The 21916-nt window shown below is 30.2% G+C and overlaps 1 protein-coding gene across 4 annotated transcripts in view; it reads left to right on the top strand.

Moving 5' to 3' along the window:
• LOC141401022 (uncharacterized) overlaps positions 1-21916 on the top strand; it is a 208175-nt gene that overhangs the window by 96587 nt on the left and 89672 nt on the right. For 3 of the 4 annotated variants that reach the window (XM_073980819.1, XM_073980820.1, XM_073980821.1), the window contains one exon: positions 16304-16402. The exons of the other annotated variant lie outside the window; for it this stretch is intronic. The gene's annotated coding sequence lies outside the window, so the exon portion shown is untranslated. The remainder of the gene's footprint in view (positions 1-16303; positions 16403-21916) is intronic. 4 annotated transcript variants of the gene reach the window in all.

The following is a 21916-nucleotide window of genomic DNA, read 5'->3' as shown; positions in this document are numbered from 1 at the left end:
TTCGAATCGAAAATATTTAATTTTTGTTGAGAAATGTCTATGCCACAATATTATGGTGTAACTCGCAACATTGTCTCCTTGAAAATGTTTCACCTTAACATTTTCTATGTGAAAATATTTTATTCGCAACATTTTCTCTGTGACAATGTTTCAAACGCAACATTGTCTCCGTGACAATGTTTCAAACGCAACATTGTCTCCGTGAACAGGTTTCACACGCAAAATTTTCTATGTGAAAATATCAAATACCAAAATAAACGTGGATTTTTTAAAGATTTTTCAAAGCAACCAAAGACCAAAATAAACGTGGATTTTTTAAAGATTTTTCAAAGCAACCAAAGACCAAAATAAACGTGGATTTTTTAAAGATTTTTCAAAGCAACCAAAGACCAAAATAAACGTGGATTTTTTAAAGATTTTTCAAAGCAACCAAACACCAAAATAAACGTGGATTTTTTAAAGATTTTTCAAAGCAACCAAAGACCAAAATGAACGTGGATTTTTTTTAAAGATTTTTCAAAGCTACCAAATATCAAAATAAACGTGGATTTTTTAAAGATTTTTCAAAGCAACCAAATATCAAAATAAACGTGGATTTTTTAAAGATTTTTCAAAGCAACCAAATATCAAAATAAACGTGGATTTTTTAAAGATTTTTCAAAGCAACCAAATATCAAAATAAACCTGGATTTTTTAAAGATTTTTTGGTACAACCAAAGACCAAATTAAACGTGGATTTTTTAAAGATTTTTCAAAGCAACCAAAGACCAAAATAAACGTGGATTTTTTAAAGATTTTTCAAAGCAACCAAAGACCAAAATAAACGTGGATTTTTTAAAGATTTTTCAAAGCAACCAAAGACCAAAATAAACGTGGATTTTTTAAAGATTTTTCAAAGCAACCAAAGACCAAAATAAACGTGGATTTTTTAAAGATTTTTCAAAGCAACCAAAGACCAAAATAAACGTGGATTTTTTAAAGATTTTTCAAAGCAACCAAAGACCAAAATAAACGTGGATTTTTTAAAGATTTTTCAAAGCAACCAAAGACCAAAATAAACGTGGATTTTTTAAAGATTTTTCAAAGAAACCAAAGACCAAAATAAACGTGGATTTTTTAAAGATTTTTCAAAGCAACCAAAGACCAAAATAAACGTGGATTTTTTAAAGATTTTTCAAAGCAACCAAAGACCAAAATAAACGTGGATTTTTTAAAGATTTTTCAAAGCAACCAAAGACCAAAATAAACGTGGATTTTTTAAAGATTTTTCAAAGCAACCAAAGACCAAAATAAACGTGGATTTTTTAAAGATTTTTCAAAGCAACCAAAGACCAAAATAAACGTGGATTTTTTAAAGATTTTTCAAAGCAACCAAAGACCAAAATAAACGTGGATTTTTTAAAGATTTTTCAAAGCAACCAAAGACCAAAATAAACGTGGATTTTTTAAAGATTTTTCAAAGCAACCAAAGACCAAAATAAACGTGGATTTTTTAAAGATTTTTCAAAGCAACCAAAGACCAAAATAAACGTGGATTTTTTAAAGATTTTTCAAAGCAACCAAAGACCAAAATAAACGTGGATTTTTTAAAGATTTTTCAAAGCAACCAAAGACCAAAATAAACGTGGATTTTTTAAAGATTTTTCAAAGCAACCAAAGACCAAAATAAACGTGGATTTTTTAAAGATTTTTCAAAGCAACCAAAGACCAAAATAAACGTGGATTTTTTAAAGATTTTTCAAAGCAACCAAAGACCAAAATAAACGTGGATTTTTTAAAGATTTTTCAAAGCAACCAAAGACCAAAATAAACGTGGATTTTTTAAAGATTTTTCAAAGCAACCAAAGACCAAAATAAACGTGGATTTTTTAAAGATTTTTCAAAGCAACCAAAGACCAAAATAAACGTGGATTTTTTAAAGATTTTTTGGAGTTACCAAAGACCAAACTAGACGTGGATTTTTTAAAGATTTTTCAAAGCAACCAAAGACCAAAATAAACGTGGATTTTTTAAAAATTTTTCAAAGCAACCAAAGACCAAAATAAACGTGGATTTTTTAAAGATTTTTCAAAGCAACCAAAGACCAAAATAAACGTGGATTTTTTAAAGATTTTTCAAAGCAACCAAAGACCAAAATAAACGTGGATTTTTTAAAGATTTTTCAAAGCAACCAAAGACCAAAATAAACGTGGATTTTTAAAGATTTTTCAAAGCAACCAAAGACCAAAATAAACGTGGATTTTTTAAAGATTTTTCAAAGCAACCAAAGACCAAAATAAACGTGGATTTTTTAAAGATTTTTCAAAGCAACCAAAGACCAAAATAAACGTGGATTTTTTAAAGATTTTTCAAAGCAACCAAAGACCAAAATAAACGTGGATATTTTAAAGCTTTTTCAAAGCAACCAAAGACCAAAACAAACGTGGATTTTTTAAAGATTTTTCAAAGCAACCAAAGACCAAAATAAACGTGGATTTTTTAAAGATTTTTCAAAGCAACCAAAGACCAAAATAAACGTGGATTTTTTTAAAGATTTTTCAAAGCAACCAAAGACCAAAATAAACGTGGATTTTTTAAAGATTTTTCAAAGCAACCAAAGACCAAAATAAACGTGGATTTTTTAAAGATTTTTCAAAGCAACCAAAGACCAAAATAAACGTGGATTTTTTAAAGATTTTTCAAAGCAACCAAAGACCAAAATAAACGTGGATTTTTTAAAGATTTTTCAAAGCAACCAAAGACCAAAATAATCGTGGATTTTTTAAAGATTTTTCAAAGCAACCAAAGACCAAAATAATCGTGGATTTTTTAAAGATTTTTCAAAGCAACCAAAGACCAAAATAATTGTGGATTTTTTAAAGATTTTTCAAAGCAACCAAAGACCAAAATAAACGTGGATTTTTTAAAGATTTTTCAAAGCAACCAAAGACCAAATTAAACGTGGATTTTTTAAAGATTTTTTGGAACAACCAAAGACCAAATTAAACGTGGATTTTTTAAAGATTTTTCAAAGCAACCAAAGACCAAATTAAACGTGGATTTTTTAAAGATTTTTTGGAACAACCAAAGACCAAATTAAACGTGGATTTTTTAAAGATTTTTCAAAGCTACCAAAGACCAAATTAAACGTGGATTTTTTAAAGATTTTTCAAAGCTACCAAAGACCAAATTAAACGTGGATTTTTTAAAGATTTTTTGGAACAACCAAAGACCAAATTAAACGTGGATTTTTTAAAGATTTTTCAAAGCTACCAAAGACCAAAATAAACGTGGATTTTTTAAAGATTTTTCAAAGCTACCAAAGACCAAAATAAACGTGGATTTTTTAAAGATTTTTTGGAACAACCATAGACAAAAATAAACGTGGATTTTTTAAAAATTTTTCAAAGCAATCAAAGACCAAAATAAACGTGGATTTTTTAAAGATTTTTCAAAGCAACCAAAGACCAAAACAGACGTGATTTTTTTAAAGATTAGCAATGACCAAATTAGACGTGGATTTTTTAAAGATTTTTTGGAGTTACCAAAGACCAAATTAGACGTGGATTTTTTAAAGATTTTTTGGAGTTACCAAAGACCAAATTAGACGAGGATTTTTTAAAGATTTTTTGGAGTTACCAAAGACCAAATTAGACGTGGATTTTTTAAAGATTTTTTGGAGTTACCAAAGACCAAATTAGACGTGGATTTTTTAAAGATTTTTTGGAGTTACCAAAGCCAAACTAGTCGTGGATTTTTAAAGGTTTTTTGGAGTTACCAAAGGCCAAATTAGACGTGGATTTTTTAAAGATTTTTTGGAGTTACCAAAGACCAAATTAGACGAGGATTTTTTAAAGATTTTTTGGAGTTACCAAAGACCAAATTAGACTTGGATTTTTTAAAGATTTTTTGGAGTTACCAAAGACCAAATTAGACGTGGATTTTTTAAAGATTTTTTGGAGTTACCAAAGCCAAATTAGACGTGGATTTTTTAAAGGTTATTTGGAGTTACCAAAGACCAAATTAGACGTGGATTTTTTAAAGAAGTTATTTGGAGTTACCAAAGACCAAATTAGACGTGGATTTTTTAAAGAAGTTTTTGGAGTTACCAAAGACCAAATTAGACGTGGATTTTTAAAAGATTTTTTGGAGTTACCAAAGACAAAATTAGACGTGGATTTTTTGGAGTTACCAAAGACCAAATTAGACGTGGATTTTTTAAAGATTTTTTGGAGTTACCAAAGACCAAATTAAACGTGGATTTTTTAAAGATTTTTTGGAGTTACCAAAGACCAAATTAGACGTGGATTTTTTTTAAAGATTTTTTGGAGTTACCAAAGACCAAATTAGACGTGGATTTTTTTAAAGATTTTTTGGAGTTACCAAAGACCAAATTAGACGTGGATTTTTTAAAGATTTTTTGGAGTTACCAAAGACCAAATTAGACGTGGATTTTTTAAAGATTTTTTGGAGTTACCAAAGACCAAATTAAACGTGGATTTTTTAAAGATTTTTTGGAGTTACCAAAGACCAAATTAGACGTGGATTTTTTTTAAAGATTTTTTGGAGTTACCAAAGACCAAATTAGACGTGGATTTTTTTAAAGATTTTTTGGAGTTACCAAAGACCAAATTAGACGTGGATTTTTTAAAGATTTTTTGGAGTTACCAAAGACCAAATTAGACGTGGATTTTTTAAAGATTTTTTGGAGTTACCAAAGACCAAATTAAACGTGGATTTTTTAAAAATTTTTTGGAGTTACCAAAGACCAAATTAGACGTGGATTTTTTTTAAAGATTTTTTGGAGTTACCAAATACAAAAGTAGACGTGGATTTTTTGGAGTTACCAAAGACCAAATTAGACGTGGATTTTTTAAAGATTTTTTGAAGTTACCAAAGACCAAATAAGACGTGGATTTTTTGGAGTTACCAAAGACCAAATTGGACGTGGATTTTTTAAAGATTTTTTGGAGTTACCGAATACCAAAGTAGACGTGGAATTTTTAAGGATTTTTTGGAGTTACCAAAGACCAAATTAGACTTGGATTTTTTAAAGATTTTTTGGAGTTACCAAAGACCAAATTAGACGTGGATTTTTTAAGGATTTTTTGGAGTTACCAAAGACCAAAATAAACGTGGATTTTTTAAAGATTTTTTGGAGTTACCAAAGACCAAAGTAGACGTGGATTTTTTTAAGATTTTTTGGAGTTACCAAAGACCAAATTAGACGTGGATTTTTTAAAGATTTTTTGGAGTTACCAAAGTCCAGAGTAGACGTGGATTTATTAAAGATTTTTTGGAGTTACCAAAGACCAAATAAGACGTGGATTTTTTTAAGATTTTTTGGAGTTACCAAAGACCAAATTAGACGTGGATTTTTTTAAGATTTTTTGGAGTTACCAAAGACCAAATTAGACGTGGATTTTTTAAAGATTTTTTTTCGAGTTTCCAAAGACCAAATTAGACGTGGATTTTTTAAAGATTTTTTTTCGAGTTACCAAAGACCAAATTAGACGTGGATTTTTTAAAGATTTTTTGGAGTTACCAAAGACCAAATTAGACGTGAATTTTTTAAAGATTTTTTTGGAGTTACCAAAGACCAATTTAGACGTGGAATTTTTAAAGATTTTTGGAGTTACCAAAGACCAATTTAGACGTGGATTTTTTAAAGATTTTTGGAGTTACCAAAGACCAAATTAAACGTGGATTTTTAAAGAATTTTTGGAGTTACCAAAGACCAAATTAGACGTGGATTTTTTAAAGATTTTTTGGAGTTACCAAAGACCAAATTAGATGTGGATTCTTTAAAGATTTTTTGGAGTTACCAAAGGCCAAATTAGAAGTGGATTTTTTAAAGATTTTTTGGAGTTACCAAAGACCAAATTAGACGTGGATTTTTTAAAGATTTTTTGGAGTTACCGAAGACCAAATTAGACGTGGATTTTTTAAAGATTTTTTGGAGTTACCAAAGACCAAATTAGACGTGGATTTTTTAAAGATTTTTTGGAGTTACCAAAGACCAAATTAGATGTGGATTATTTAAAGATTTTTTGGAGTTACCAAAGACCAAATTAGACGTGGATTTTTTAAAGATTTTTTGGAGTTACCAAAGACCAAATTAGACGTGGATTTTTTAAAGATTTTTTGGAGTTACCGAAGACCAAATTAGACGTGGATTTTTTAAAGATTTTTTGGAGTTACCAAAGACCAAATTAGACGTGGATTTTTAAAATATTTTTTGGAGTTACCAAAGACCAAATTAGACGTGGATTTTTTAAAGACTTTTTGGAGTTACCAAAGACCAAACTAGACGTGGATTTTTTAAAGATTTTTTGGAGTTACCAAAGACCAAATTAGACGTGGATTTTTTAAAGATTTTTTTGGAGTTACCAAAGACCAAATTAGACGTGGATTTTTTAAAGATTTTTTTGGAGTTACCAAAGACCAAATTAGACGTGGATTTTTTAAAGATTTTTGATGCAACCAAAGATTTTTTAAAGATTTTTAAAGCAACCAAAGATTTTTTAAAGATTTTTTGGAGTTACCAAAGACCAAATGAAACTTAGATCTCATTAAGATATTTGGGAGCTAACAAATACCAAACTAAAAGTGGATTTTCTTAATAAATTAATTATCCATTTACCTATTTACCCAGCTCTTTAGAAAATACTTCCTTCTTTTCGCAGCTTTTAATTCATTCGCTTTCCTGCCTAGGCCAATAAACTTTGTTGACACAAATAAAAAGTTTTCCTTCCGGCAGAGGAAAAAAGTTTCAACAATTTCTGTTATATGGAGGCCACCCACGTACGTTAGGTGGAAAAGGGGAAGTATACATATTATATACACACCTGATACACCTGATACTACATATGTAAAATGTAAATAAAATTATTGGCAACACACTTTTACACTCAGGCACAGGTGCAAAGTATCATAAGAAAATTCTTTGGGGTTAGGTTAAATAAGTATGTTTGTTTGTCTGTTTATCATTCATATTGTGGCAATACAAATAACACTCATTCATTTTCTAATTATTATTTTAATCATATTAGCAGCATTTGGGAGCCAGCAGAGCAAAGCTTTACAATGTTCTGGTTGTCATTGTGTATCAATGAACGCGAATGGAAATACGCCACAAATAAAAACAGGAACAACTACAGCAACAACCTCAACATTAACTGTACGAGGGAATCATATTCACGGGCAACACTGGTCAGTCAGTCAGCCAACCACCCAACAATGAAACGACACCTCAGTGGCACTTCCTTACGTGCATAGAATTTCAGAATTTCTCATATAAAGTGTATAATTACAAAAACAACAGCAAAAAACAACATTGCCAACAAACAAATGTAATGGAAATTGTAGCTTGTTGTTGTTTCTGGTTGTTGGTTTTGTTTTTTTTTTTTCTTAATGAAAACCACCAAAAGTGACATCATCGTGAAAATAATACTACCCCGGACAGCTGAGAGGAAAATATATAGAGAAAATGTTTAAAACCAACAATGTCAACGCTGCTGCATCCAACCAACCACCTCTTCCGCCAACCCACTAAACCAAGCATTTGACCGGCAACCATACAAATGCCAGTCCTATTCATTTTTCAATTTTATTGGTGGTCATAAATGTTAAATGTTCTGAGTATTTGCTAAATGTTTTTCGCCAGCTTTTTGTTGTTGTTGTTAAGTGAAATTAGCAATGAAAATTGAAGATTGAGATCATGTATGGGACAATTTTCAAATGGTAACTAAAGTGGGAAAAATATTTTTAAACAAATTTTCTAAGGATGATGTGGTCTAAGGATCCTCCTAAAAGTCTTTAAAAAATCCACGTGTGATGTGGTCTTAGGATCCTCCTAAAAGTCTTTAAAAAATCCACGTCTGATGCGGTCTTAGGATCCTCCTAAAAGTCTTTAAAAAATCCACGTGTGATGTAGTCTAAGGATCCTCCTAAAAGTCTTCAAAAAAATCCACGTCTGATGCGGTCTTAGGATCCTCCTAAAAGTCTTTAACAAATCCACGTGTGGCCTTAGGATCCTCCTAAAAGTCTTTAAAAAATCCACGTGTGATGTGGTCTAAGGATCCTCCTAAAAGTCTTTAAAAAATCCACGTGTGATGTGATCTTAGGATCAACCTAAAAGTATTTAAAAAATCCACGTGTGATGTGGTCTTAGGATCCTCCTAAAAGTCTTTAAAAAATCCACGTGTGATGTGGTCTAAGGATCCTCCTAAAAGTCTTTAAAAAATCCACGTGTGATGTGGTCTAAGGATCCTCCTAAAAGACTTTAAAAAATCCACGTGTGATGTGGTCTTAGGATCCTCCTAAAAGTCTTTAAAAAATCCACGTGTGATGTGGTCTTAAGATCCTCCTAAAAGTCTTTAAAAAATCCACGTGTGATGTGGCCTTAGGATCCTCCTAAAATTCTTTTAAAAATACACATGTGATGTGGTATTAGGATCCTCCTAAAAGTCTTTAAAAAATCCACGTCTGATGTGATCTTAAGATCCTACTAAAAGTCTTAAAAAAATCCACGTGTGATGTGGTCTAAGGATCCTCCTAAAAGTCTTTAAAAAATCCACGTGTGATGTGGTCTAAGGATCCTCCTAAAAGTCTTTAAAAAATCCACGTGTTATGTGGTCTTAGGATCCTCCTAAAAGTCTTTAAAAAATCCACGTGTGATGTGGTCTAAGGATCCTCCCAAAAGTCTTTAAAAAATCCACGTGTGATGTGGTCTAAGGATCCTCCTAAAAGTGTTTAAAAAATCCACGTGTGATGTGGTCTAAGGATCCTCCTAAAAGTGTTTAAAAAATCCACGTGTGATGTGGTCTAAGGATCCTCCTAAAAGTGTTTAAAAAATCCACGTGTGATGTGGTCTAAGGATCCTCCTAAAAGTGTTTAAAAAATCCACGTGTGATGTGGTCTAAGGATCCTCCCAAAAGTCTTTAAAAAATCCACGTGTGATGTGGTCTAAGGATCCTCCTAAAAGTCTTTAAAAAATCCACGTGTGATGTGGTCTAAGGATCCTCCTAAAAGTCTTTAAAAAATCCACGTGTGATGTGGTCTAAGGATCCTCCTAAAAGTCTTTAAAAAATCCACGTGTGATGTGGTCTAAGGATCCTCCTAAAAGTCTTTAAAAAATCCACGTGTGATGTGGTCTAAGGATCCTCCTAAAAGTCTTTAAAAAATCCACGTGTGATGTGCTCTTAAGATCCTCCTAAAAGTCTTTAAAAAATCCACGTGTGATGTGGCCTTAGGATCCTCCTAAAAGTCTTTAAAAAATCCACGTGTGATGTGGTCTAAGGATCCTCCCAAAAGTCTTTAAAAAATCCACGTGTGATGTGGTCTAAGGATCCTCCTAAAAGTCTTTAAAAAATCCACGTGTGATGTGGTCTAAGGATCCTCCCAAAAGTCTTTAAAAAATCCACGTGTGATGTGGTCTAAGGATCCTCCTAAAAGTCTTTAAAAAATCCACGTGTGATGTGCTCTTAAGATCCTCCTAAAAGTCTTTAAAAAATCCACGTGTGATGTGGTCTTAGGATCCTCCTAAAAGTCTTTAAAAAATCCACGTGTGATGTGGTCTAAGGATCCTCCCAAAAGTCTTTAAAAAATCCACGTGTGATGTGGTCTAAGGATCCTCCTAAAAGTCTTTAAAAAATCCACGTGTGATGTGGTCTAAGGATCCTCCTAAAAGTCTTTAAAAAATCCACGTGTGATGTGGTCTAAGGATCCTCCTAAAAGTCTTTAAAAAATCCACGTGTGATGTGCTCTTAAGATCCTCCTAAAAGTCTTTAAAAAATCCACGTGTGATGTGGTCTTAGGATCCTCCTAAAAGTCTTTAAAAAATCCACGTGTGATGTGGTCTAAGGATCCTCCCAAAAGTCTTTAAAAAATCCACGTGTGATGTGGTCTAAGGATCCTCCTAAAAGTCTTTAAAAAATCCACGTGTGATGTGGTCTAAGGATCCTCCCAAAAGTCTTTAAAAAATCCACGTGTGATGTGGTCTAAGGATCCTCCTAAAAGTGTTTAAAAAATCCACGTGTGATGTGGTCTAAAGATCCTCCTAAAAGTGTTTAAAAAATCCACGTGTGATGTGGTCTAAGGATCCTCCTAAAAGTCTATAAAAAATCCACGTGTGATGTGGTCTAAGGATCCTCCTAAAAGTGTTTAAAAAATCCACGTGTGATGTGGTCTAAGGATCCTCCTAAAAGTGTTTAAAAAATCCACGTGTGATGTGGTCTAAGGATCCTCCTAAAAGTCTTTAAAAAATCCACGTGTGATGTGGTCTAAGGATCCTCCTAAAAGTCTTTAAAAAATCCACGTGTGATGTGGCCTAAGTATCCTCCTAAAAGTCTTTAAAAAATCCACGTGTGATGTGGCCTAAGTATCCTCCTAAAAGTCTTTAAAAAATCAACGTGTGATGTGGCCTTAGGATCCTCCTAAAATTCTTTTAAAAATACACATGTGATGTGGTATTAGGATCCTCCTAAAAGTCTTTAAAAAATCCACGTCTGATGTGATCTTAAGATCCTACTAAAAGTCTTAAAAAAAATCCACGTGTGATGTGGTCTTAGGATCCTCCTAAAAGTCTTTAAAAAATCCACGTGTGATGTGGTCTTAGGATCCTCCTAAAAGTCTTTAAAAAATCCACGTGTGATGTGGTCTAAGGATCCTCCTAAAAGTCTTTAAAAAATCCACGTGTTATGTGGTCTTAGGATCCTCCTAAAAGTCTTTAAAAAATCCACGTGTGATTTGGTATTAAGATCCTCCTAAAAGTCTTTAAAAAATCCACGTGTGATGTGGCCTTAGGATCCTCCTAAAAGTCTTTAAAAAATCCACGTGTGATGTGGTCTAAGGATCCTCCCAAAAGTCTTTAAAAAATCCACGTGTGATGTGGTCTAAGGATCCTCCTAAAAGTGTTTAAAAAATCCACGTGTGATGTGGTCTAAGGATCCTCCTAAAAGTCTATAAAAAATCCACGTGTGATGTGGTCTAAGGATCCTCCTAAAAGTGTTTAAAAAATCCACGTGTGATGTGGTCTAAGGATCCTCCTAAAAGTGTTTAAAAAATCCACGTGTGATGTGGTCTAAGGATCCTCCTAAAAGTCTTTAAAAAATCCACGTGTGATGTGGTCTAAGGATCCTCCTAAAAGTCTTTAAAAAATCCACGTGTGATGTGGTCTAAGGATCCTCCTAAAAGTGTTTAAAAAATCCACGTGTGATGTGGTCTAAGGATCCTCCTAAAAGTCTATAAAAAATCCACGTGTGATGTGGTCTAAGGATCCTCCTAAAAGTGTTTAAAAAATCCACGTGTGATGTGGTCTAAGGATCCTCCTAAAAGTATGTAAAAAATCCACGTGTGATGTGGTCTTAGGATCCTCCTAAAAGTCTTTAAAAAATCCACGTGTGATGTGGTCTTAGGATCCTCCTAAAAGTCTTTAAAAAATCCACGTGTGGTCTTAGGATCCTCCTAAAAGTCTTTAAAAAATCCAAGTGTGATGTGGTCTAAGGATCCTCCTAAAAGTCTTTAAAAAATCCACGTGTGATGTGGTCTAAGGATCCTCCTAAAAGTCTTTAAAAAATCCACGTGTGATGTGGCCTTAGGATCCTCCTAAAAGTCTTTAAAAAATCCAAGTGTGATGTGGTCTAAGGATCCTCCTAAAAGTCTTTAAAAAAATCCACGTGTGATGTGGTCTTAGGATCCTCCTAAAAGTCTTTAAAAAAATCCACGTGTGATGTGGTCTAAGGATCCTCCTAAAAGTGTTTAAAAAATCCACGTGTGATGTGGTCTAAGGATCCTCCTAAAAGTGTTTAAAAAATCCACGTGTGATGTGGTCTAAGGATCCTCCTAAAAGTCTTTAAAAAATCCACGTGTGATGCGGTCTAAGGATCCTCCTAAAAGTCTTTAAAAAATCCACGTGTGATGCGGTCTAAGGATCCTCCTAAAAGTCTTTAAAAAAATCCACGTGTGATGTGGTCTAAGGATCCTCCTAAAAGTGTTTAAAAAATCCACGTGTGATGTGGTCTAAGGATCCTCCTAAAAGTGTTTAAAAAATCCACGTGTGATGTGGTCTAAGGATCCTCCTAAAAGTCTTTAAAAAATACACGTGTGATGTGGTCTAAGGATCCTCCTAAAAGTGTTTAAAAAATCCACGTGTGATGTGGTCTAAGGATCCTCCTAAAAGTCTTTAAAAAATCCACGTGTGATGTGGCCTAAGTATCCTCCTAAAAGTCTTTAAAAAATCCACGTGTGATGTGGCCTAAGTATCCTTCTTAATAGTCTTTAAAAAATCCACGTGTGATGTGGTCTTAGGATCCTCCTAAAAGTCTTTAAAAAATCCACGTGTGGTCTTAGGATCCTCCTAAAAGTCTTTAAAAAATCCACGTGTGATGTGGTCTTAGGATCCTCCTAAAAGTCTTTAAAAATCCACGTGTGATGTGGCCCTAGGATCCTCCTAAAAGTCTTTAAAAAATCCAAGTGTGATGTGGTCTAAGGATCCTCCTAAAAGTCTTTAAAAAATCCACGTGTGATGTGGCCTTAGGATCCTCCTAAGTCTTTAAAAAATCCAAGTGTGATGTGGTCTAAGGATCCTCCTAAAAGTCTTTAAAAAAATCCACGTGTGATGTGGTCTAAGGATCCTCCTAAAAGTCTTTAAAAAATCCACGTGTGATGTGGTCTAAGCATCCTCCTAATAGTCCTTAAAAAATCCACGTGAGATGTGGTCTTAGGATCCTCCTAAAAGTCTTTAAAAAACCCACGTGTGATGTGGTCTTGGGATCCTCATAAAATATTTCCACATAGAAAATATTTCGAATGATATATATTTTCGCATAGAAAATACTTCGAATAATATATTTTCGCATATAAAATACTTCGAAAAGAAAATAATTCGAATGAAATGTTTTCGTATAGAAAATATTTCGAATGATAAAATGTTTTCGTATAGAAAATAATTCGAATAAAATGTTTTCGTATAGAAAATATTTCGAATAAAATGTTTTCGTATAGAAACTATTTCGAATATGAAATGTTTTCGTATAGAAAATATTTCGAATATGAAATGTTTTCGTATAGAAAATATTCCGAATATGAAATGTTTTCGTATAGAAAATATTTCGAATATGAAATGTTTTCGTATAGAAAATATTCCGAATATGAAATGTTTTCGTATAGAAAATATTCCGAATATGAAATGTTTTCGTATAGAAAATATTTCGAATATGAAATGTTTTCGTATAGAAAATATTTCGAATATGAAATGTTTTCGTATAGAAAATATTTCGAATATGAAATGTTTTCGTATAGAAAATATTTCGAATATGAAATGTTTTCGTATAGAAAATATTTCGAATATGAAATGTTTTCGTATAGAAAATATTTCGAATATGAAATGTTTTCGTATAGAAAATATTTCGAATATGAAATGTTTTCGTATAGAAAATATTTCGAATATGAAATGTTTTCGTATAGAAAATATTTCGAATATGAAATGTTTTCGTATAGAAAATATTTCGAATATGAAATGTTTTCGTATAGAAAATATTTCGAATATGAAATGTTTTCGTATAGAAAATATTTCGAATATGAAATGTTTTCGTATAGAAAATATTTCGAATATGAAATGTTTTCGTATAGAAAATATTTCGAATATGAAATGTTTTCGTATAGAAAATATTTCGAATATGAAATGTTTTCGTATAGAAAATATTTCGAATATGAAATGTTTTCGTATAGAAAATATTTCGAATATGAAATGTTTTCGTATAGAAAATATTTCGAATATGAAATGTTTTCGTATAGAAAATATTTCGAATATGAAATGTTTTCGTATAGAAAATATTTCGAATATGAAATGTTTTCGTATAGAAAATATTTCGAATATGAAATGTTTTCGTATAGAAAATATTTCGAATATGAAATGTTTTCGTATAGAAAATATTTCGAATATGAAATGTTTTCGTATAGAAAATATTTCGAATATGAAATGTTTTCGTATAGAAAATATTTCGAATATGAAATGTTTTCGTATAGAAAATATTTCGAATATGAAATGTTTTCGTATAGAAAATATTTCGAATATGAAATGTTTTCGTATAGAAAATATTTCGAATATGAAATGTTTTCGTATAGAAAATATTTCGAATATGAAATGTTTTCGTATAGAAAATATTTCGAATATGAAATGTTTTCGTATAGAAAATATTTCGAATATGAAATGTTTTCGTATAGAAAATATTTCGAATATGAAATGTTTTCGTATAGAAAATATTTCGAATATGAAATGTTTTCGTATAGAAAATATTTCGAATATGAAATGTTTTCGTATAGAAAATATTTCGAATATGAAATGTTTTCGTATAGAAAATATTTCGAATGAAATTTTTTCGTATAGAAAGTATTTCGAATGAAATGTTTTCGTATAGAAAATATTTCGAATGAAATGTTTTCGTATAGAAAATATTTCGAATGAAATGTTTTCGTATAGAAAATAATTCGAATGAAATAGTTTCGTATAGAAAATATTTCGAATGAAATGTTTTCGTATAGAAAATATTTGGAATGAAATGTTTTCGTATAGAAAATATTTGGAATGAAATATTTCCAGATAGAAATTATCTCGAATGAAATGTTTTCGTATAGAAAATATTTCGAATGAAATGTTTTCGTATAGAAAATATTTCGAATGAAATGTTTTCGTATAGAAAATATTTCGAATGAAATGTTTTCGTATAGAAAATATTTCGAATGAAATGTTTTCGTATAGAAAATATTTCGAATGAAATGTTTTCGTATAGAAAATATTTCGAATGAAATGTTTTCGTATAGAAAATATTTCGAATGAAATGTTTTCGTATAGAAAATATTTCGAATGAAATGTTTTCGTATAGAAAATATTTCGAATGAAATGTTTTCGTATAGAAAATATTTCGAATGAAATGTTTTCGTATAGAAAATATTTCGAATGAAATGTTTTCGTATAGAAAATATTTCGAATGAAATGTTTTCTATACGAAAATATTTCGAATGAAATGTTTTCGTATAGAAAATATTTCGAATGAAATGTTTTCGTATAGAAAATATTTCGAATGTAATGTTTTCGTATAGAAAATAATTCGAATGAAATATTTTCGTATAGAAAATAATTCGAATGAAATATTTTCGTATAGAAAATAATTAGAATGAATTATTTTCGTATAGAAAATAATTCGAATGAAATATTTTCGTATAGAAAATAATTCGAATGAAATATTTTCGTATAGAAAATAATTCGAATGAAATATTTTCGTATAGAAAATAATTCGAATGAAATATTTTCGTATAGAAAATAATTCGAATGAAATATTTTCGTATAGAAAATAATTCGAATGAAATATTTTCGTATAGAAAATAATTCGAATGAAATGTTTTCGTATAGAAAATATTTCGAATGAAATGTTTTCGTATAGAAAATATTTCGAATGAAATGTTTTCGTATAGAAAATATTTCGAATGAAATGTTTTCGTATAGAAAATATTTCGAATGAAATGTTTTCGTATAGAAAATATTTCGAATGAAATGTTTTCGTATAGAAAATATTTCGAATGAAATGTTTTCGTATAGAAAATATTTCGAATGAAATGTTTTCGTATAGAAAATATTTCGAATGAAATGTTTTCGTATAGAAAATATTTCGAATGAAATGTTTTCGTATAGAAAATATTTCGAATGAAATGTTTTCGTATAGAAAATATTTCGAATGAAATGTATTCGTATAGAAAATATTTCGAATGAAATGTTTTCGTATAGAAAATATTTCGAATGAAATGTTTTCGTATAGAAAATATTTCGAATGAAATGTTTTCGTATAGAAAATATTTCGAATGAAATGTTTTCGTATAGAAAATATTTCGAATGAAATGTTTTCGTATAGAAAATATTTCGAATGAAATGTTTTCGTATAGAAAATATTTCGAATGAAATGTTTTCGTATAGAAAATATTTCGAATGAAATGTTTTCGTATAGAAAATATTTCGAATGAAATGTTTTCGTATAGAAAATATTTCGAATGAAATGTTTTCGTATAGAAAATATTTCGAATGAAATGTTTTCGTATAGAAAATATTTCGAATGAAATGTTTTCGTATAGAAAATATTTCGAATGAAATGTTTTCGTATAGAAAATAATTCGAGTCAAATATTTTCGTATAGAAAATAATTTGAGTCAAATATTTTCGTATGGAAAATGATTAATTAAAGATTAATTAAAAAATATATTTTATTTGATCTCATATTATAACATTTCAAAATTATATTCTAATCTAGTTTTTTCTTTTCTTATTTTGCAGGTAAACCAAAAGCCTTGAAGGAAATCTTCAGAATCCACAATTCTGATCTATGAATAAATTTGCAATTGCCTATCCCTTCAAATTATCTACCAATCTACTGTGAGTATTTTGAAGTAGGTCATATTCACTAAATTCTTAACAAACCCCCACCGAAAAATAAAACCGAAAAATCAAATTACCATTATTACTGACACAGGTAGTTTAGTTTAGGTGTCCCCAAAAGAAACAAAAGCACTGAAGTGGCGGCTTATATTCAAATTATGACAAATGAGTTACTAAGTTATGTGCTAATTTAACGGTTGTCTCTCGCTCACTAACAACCATTGAAATTGGCCACATTTGTTGCGGTTTGGCTCTCTGTGCCTGCCTGTCCTCAGTGTGTGTGTGCTTTTTTTGCTCCACGGTCTAACAAATATTTTTGTTTTGCGTTAGACCCCATCAAGCGTAATAATGGCAGCTACTTGTAGTGACACTAACAACACGGCTGTGCGACGTCATTTTTATGCCACTGCCATCATGCCACACGTCGTAACAAATTAAGCTCTCTCGAAAATGTAAGACTGTCATAAATTTGGGACTTTTTGGAAGGCAGAGGGACAGACACAGACAAGCAAACAACCAAAGTACACGCACACAATGTAAATCATCTAATGTCCGATGTGGCGTTCGCAATGATCGCAAAAAGTTGGGTTTGCAGTAACAAGAGCGGAGCGTTATGTTTATCATCATCAGAATAATCGTTGATGTGGCTGACGGTCGTTAACGAAATTTCAAAAATTACTGTCAAAAATTTGTCAAACGTTTTATTAAAGCATAGCCTTTTTGTGTCGCTTACTGCCCAACGACGAGAGTGAGTCATTTGGAAATTCGCATAATTTAATTTTCTATTGGTTAGCGTGAAGAGAGTTGAACTATTCGCAATTAGCAATTTAAAAAATATATCGGCTGCAAAACAGTTCGTCTCTGCTGCTACCATGATCCAAATCGATGCAGAAAATGAACAGGTATCGAAGGTATACCTGGAAGAATGTATAAAGTCATCAGGAAGATCGTGCCCGCTTACTTGGACTTGGACGCGGAGATGTATTGGGGACAGTATACGCCAGATTAGAAGTAGAAAATGGGCAGGTATCGGAGGTATGTCTGGAAGTATGTATAAAGTCATCTGTTTCCTTCACGCGTGCTTGGTAACAGGCTCGAGTTGTGGTTCTGCTTAAGTCACCATATCGGTTGAGGAATTATCCTGCTTCGTATGGGGACATAAAACTTCTTCCTGTATTTGTAAAGATGCTGGAGAGAATTATTGTGGTGAAAATTTAATAGTGTAAGGATGAGGGTGTACATCAGTTGGGTTTCGGCGAGGGATACCATAAAGAGTTACGCTGGACGCAAGGATGCAAGTATAGAATAGTCTGAACGGGTCGAATACCTAATATGTCATTGAGATATTAGTGGACTTTAAACGCTCATTTAATTCCCTGTCTTGTAATAGCCTCCCAACAAAGGTTTTCCGGTAACAGGTAGTATGAATTTTGTATCGGGCCTGTCTATTCTAGTTAGGGAAAAAAGGATGATTATGGCATGGCAGTTAGTGCGAAGTTCTGGGCATATATATGCCCTCAATGATCTATTTAAGTCAATTTATATGGAATCTCATGATAGATTCTCTGACACTAGAATTGTAGGTAACTTTTGTGTCCATGAGTGAATCTCTCTATGGTTCGTACGGGGCGAACTTTAGGTTCTCCACATCCTGGGCGAAATTAATAAGAATGTATGAATTGAAGTATGTTTGGAGCCATCTGGAAAGTCATGCCGGAGTATATCTAGTCTCCATCCTTGGCGGTTGAATTCGTGGTGTTTACTTTATGGGGCCTTAAAACAAGATCGATTTAGGTTTCTCATTGTGTTGGAAGGGTGCAAAAGCGGGTGGTACGGTGGTATTTTGAATGAAATGTTTTCGTATAGAAAATATTTCGAATGAAATGTTTTCGTTTAGAAAATATTTCGAATTAAAAGTCTTCCTATAGAAAATATTTCGAATGAAATGTTTTCGTATGGAAATATTTCGAATGAAATATTTTCGTATAGAAAATATTTCGAATAAAATATTTTCGTAAAGAAAAAAATTCGAATGACATATTTTATTAAGAAAATAATTCGAATGAAATATTTTCATAAAGAAAATAATTAGAATAAAACGGTTTCTTATAGAAAATATTTCGAATAAAATATTTTCATAAAGAAAATAATTCGAATAAAACGGTTTCGTGTAGAAAATATTTCGAATAAAATATTTTCTTAAAGAAAATATTTCGAATAAAATATTTTCGAATAGAAAATATTTCGAATAAAATATTTTCGAATAGAAAATATTTCGAATAAAATATTTTCGAATAGAAAATATTTAGAATAAAATATTTTCGTATAGAAAATATTTAGAATAAAATATTTTCGTATAGAAAATATTTAGAATAAAATATTTTCGTATAGAAAATATTTAGAATAAAATATTTTTTAAACAGAAAAATTCGGATGAAATATTTTTGTACAGAAAATAATTAAAATGAAATATTTTATTAAAGAAAACAAATTTTCTGTACGAAAATATTTGATTCTATACGAAAATATTTGATTCGAAATATTTTCTATACGAAAATATTTGATTCGAAATTTTTTCTATACGAAAATATTTGATTCGAAATATTTTCTATACGAAAATATTTGATACGAAATATTTTCTATACGAAAATATTTGATGCGAAATATTTTCTATACGAAAATATTTGATACGAAATATTTTCTATACGAAATATTTTCTGTACGAAAATATTTGATTCGAAATATATTCTATACGAAAATATTTGATTCGAAATATTTTCTATACGAAAATATTTGATTTGAAATATTTTCTATCCGAAAATATAGGTTCGAGATATTTTCTATACGAAAATATAGATTCGAATTATTTTCTATACGAAAATATTTGACTTGAAATATTTCTATACAAAATAAAGGGTGTTTTTTAAGCCCGATAGAACTTGAAATTGTAAAAAATAACACAAAAAATTAAATTGTAATAAATTTTTTTTTATTCGAAAGATTAATACGTGACTTTAACATTTGAAAATGATTTCGGGCATATGGGCACCGCGGCTGTTCTTGACGAAGTGCATTCTGGACGTCCAATTTTTGGGCACTTTTTCGAGAACTGCCGTATGTCACGAATAACACGAACAATGCTGGCCTCCAAGGCATCAATTGTTGCTGGTTTATCAGCATAAACCAGTGACTTCACGTAGCCCCACAGGAAATAATCGAGAGGTGTCAAATCGCACGACCTTGGAGGCCAATTGACAGGTCCACTTCTCGAAATCAACTTATCGCCAAATTTTGATTTCAATAAGTCGATGGTTGCGTTCGCCGTATGGCACGTAGCGCCATCCTGTTGAAACCACATCTCCTCCGGATCAATGTCATCCATATTTTCAAACAAAAAAACGCGAGTTCCGGCCTCATTTTTGAAGAAATAAGGTTCGATGATGCCACCAGCGTGAAAACCGCACCATACGGTGCATTTTTCTGGATGTAATGGAGTCCGTAGGGTCTCTTGTGGATTGGTCTCACTCCATATGCGGCAATTTTGCTTATTAACAAACCCGTTAAGCCAAAAATGCGCCTCATCGCTGAACGCCATACAAATGACGAAGTCGTCTGTAAGTTGCGCGAATCGACGACTGATTTTCAAAGTAAATTTGGATAATTTCGTAGCGTTGTTCAAGCGTGAGTCTATTCATGATGATTTGTCAGAGTATATTGAACCAAATAAAAAAAAAGTTTCATCAAAATTTAATTTTTTGTGTTACTTTTTACAATTTAAAGTTCTATCTAGCTTAAAAAAACACCCTTTATTTGATTCGAAATATTTTCTATACGAAAATATTTGATTCGAAATATTTTCTATACGAAAATATTTGATTCGAAATATTTTCTATACGAAAATATTTGATTCGAAATATTCTCTATACGAAAATATTTGATTCGAAATATTTTCTATACGAAAATATTTGAAATACGAAATAATTAAATACGAAAATATTTAATTCGAAATATTTTCTATACGAAAATATTTGATTCGAAATACTTTTTATACGAAAATATTTGAATCGAAAAATTTTCTATACGAAAATATTTGGCTCGAAATATTTTCTATATGAAAATATTTGATTCGAAATATTTTCTATATGAAAATATTTGATTCGAAATATTTTTTATAAGAAAATATTTGATTCGAAATATTTTCTACACGAAAATATTTGATTCGAAATATTTTCTATACGAAAATATTTGATTCGAAATATTTTCTATACGAAAATATTTGATTCGAAATATTTTCTATACGAAAATATTTGATTCGAAATATTTTCTATACGAAAATATTTGATTCGAAATATTTTCTATACGAAAATATTTGATTCGAAATATTTTCTACACGAAAATATTTGATTCGAAATATTTTCTATACGAAAATATTTGATTCGAAATATTTTTTATAAGAAAATATTTGATTCGAAATATCTTCTATACGAAAATATTTGATTCGAAATATTTTCTATACGAAAATATTTGATTCGAAATATTTTTTATAAGAAAATATTTGATTCGAAATATCTTCTATACGAAAATATTTGATTCGAAATATTTTCTATACGAAAATATTTGATTCGAAATATTCTCTATACGAAAATATTTGATTCGAAATATTTTCTATACGAAAATATTTGAAATACGAAATAATTAAATACGAAAATATTTAATTCGAAATATTTTCTATACGAAAATATTTGATTCGAAATACTTTTTATACGAAAATATTTGAATCGAAAAATTTTCTATACGAAAATATTTGGCTCGAAATATTTTCTATATGAAAATATTTGATTCGAAATATTTTCTATATGAAAATATTTGATTCGAAATATTTTTTATAAGAAAATATTTGATTCGAAATATTTTCTACACGAAAATATTTGATTCGAAATATTTTCTATACGAAAATATTTGATTCGAAATATTTTCTATACGAAAATATTTGATTCGAAATATTTTCTATACGAAAATATTTGATTCGAAATATTTTCTATACGAAAATATTTGATTCGAAATATTTTCTACACGAAAATATTTGATTCGAAATATTTTCTATACGAAAATATTTGATTCGAAATATTTTTTATAAGAAAATATTTGATTCGAAATATCTTCTATACGAAAATATTTGATTCGAAATATTTTCTATATGAAAATATTTGATTCGAAATATTTTTTATAAGAAAATATTTGATTCGAAATATTTTTTATAAGAAAATATTTGATTCGAAATATTTTCTATACGAAAATTTTTGATTCGAAATATTTTCTATACGAAAATATTTGATGCGAAATATTTTCTATACGAAAATATTTGATGCGAAATATTTTCTATACGAAAATATTTGATGCGAAATATTTTCTATACGAAAATATTTGATGCGAAATATTTTCTATACGAAAATATTTGATGCGAAATATTTTCTATACGAAAATATTTGATGCGAAATATTTTCTATACGA

This window comes from Musca autumnalis, unplaced genomic scaffold, assembly GCF_047663935.1.
Source record: "Musca autumnalis isolate F117 unplaced genomic scaffold, ASM4766393v1 scaffold_4, whole genome shotgun sequence".
Classification (NCBI taxonomy): Eukaryota; Metazoa; Arthropoda; class Insecta; order Diptera; family Muscidae; genus Musca; species Musca autumnalis.
This window is presented reverse-complemented; position numbering and strand designations above follow the sequence as displayed.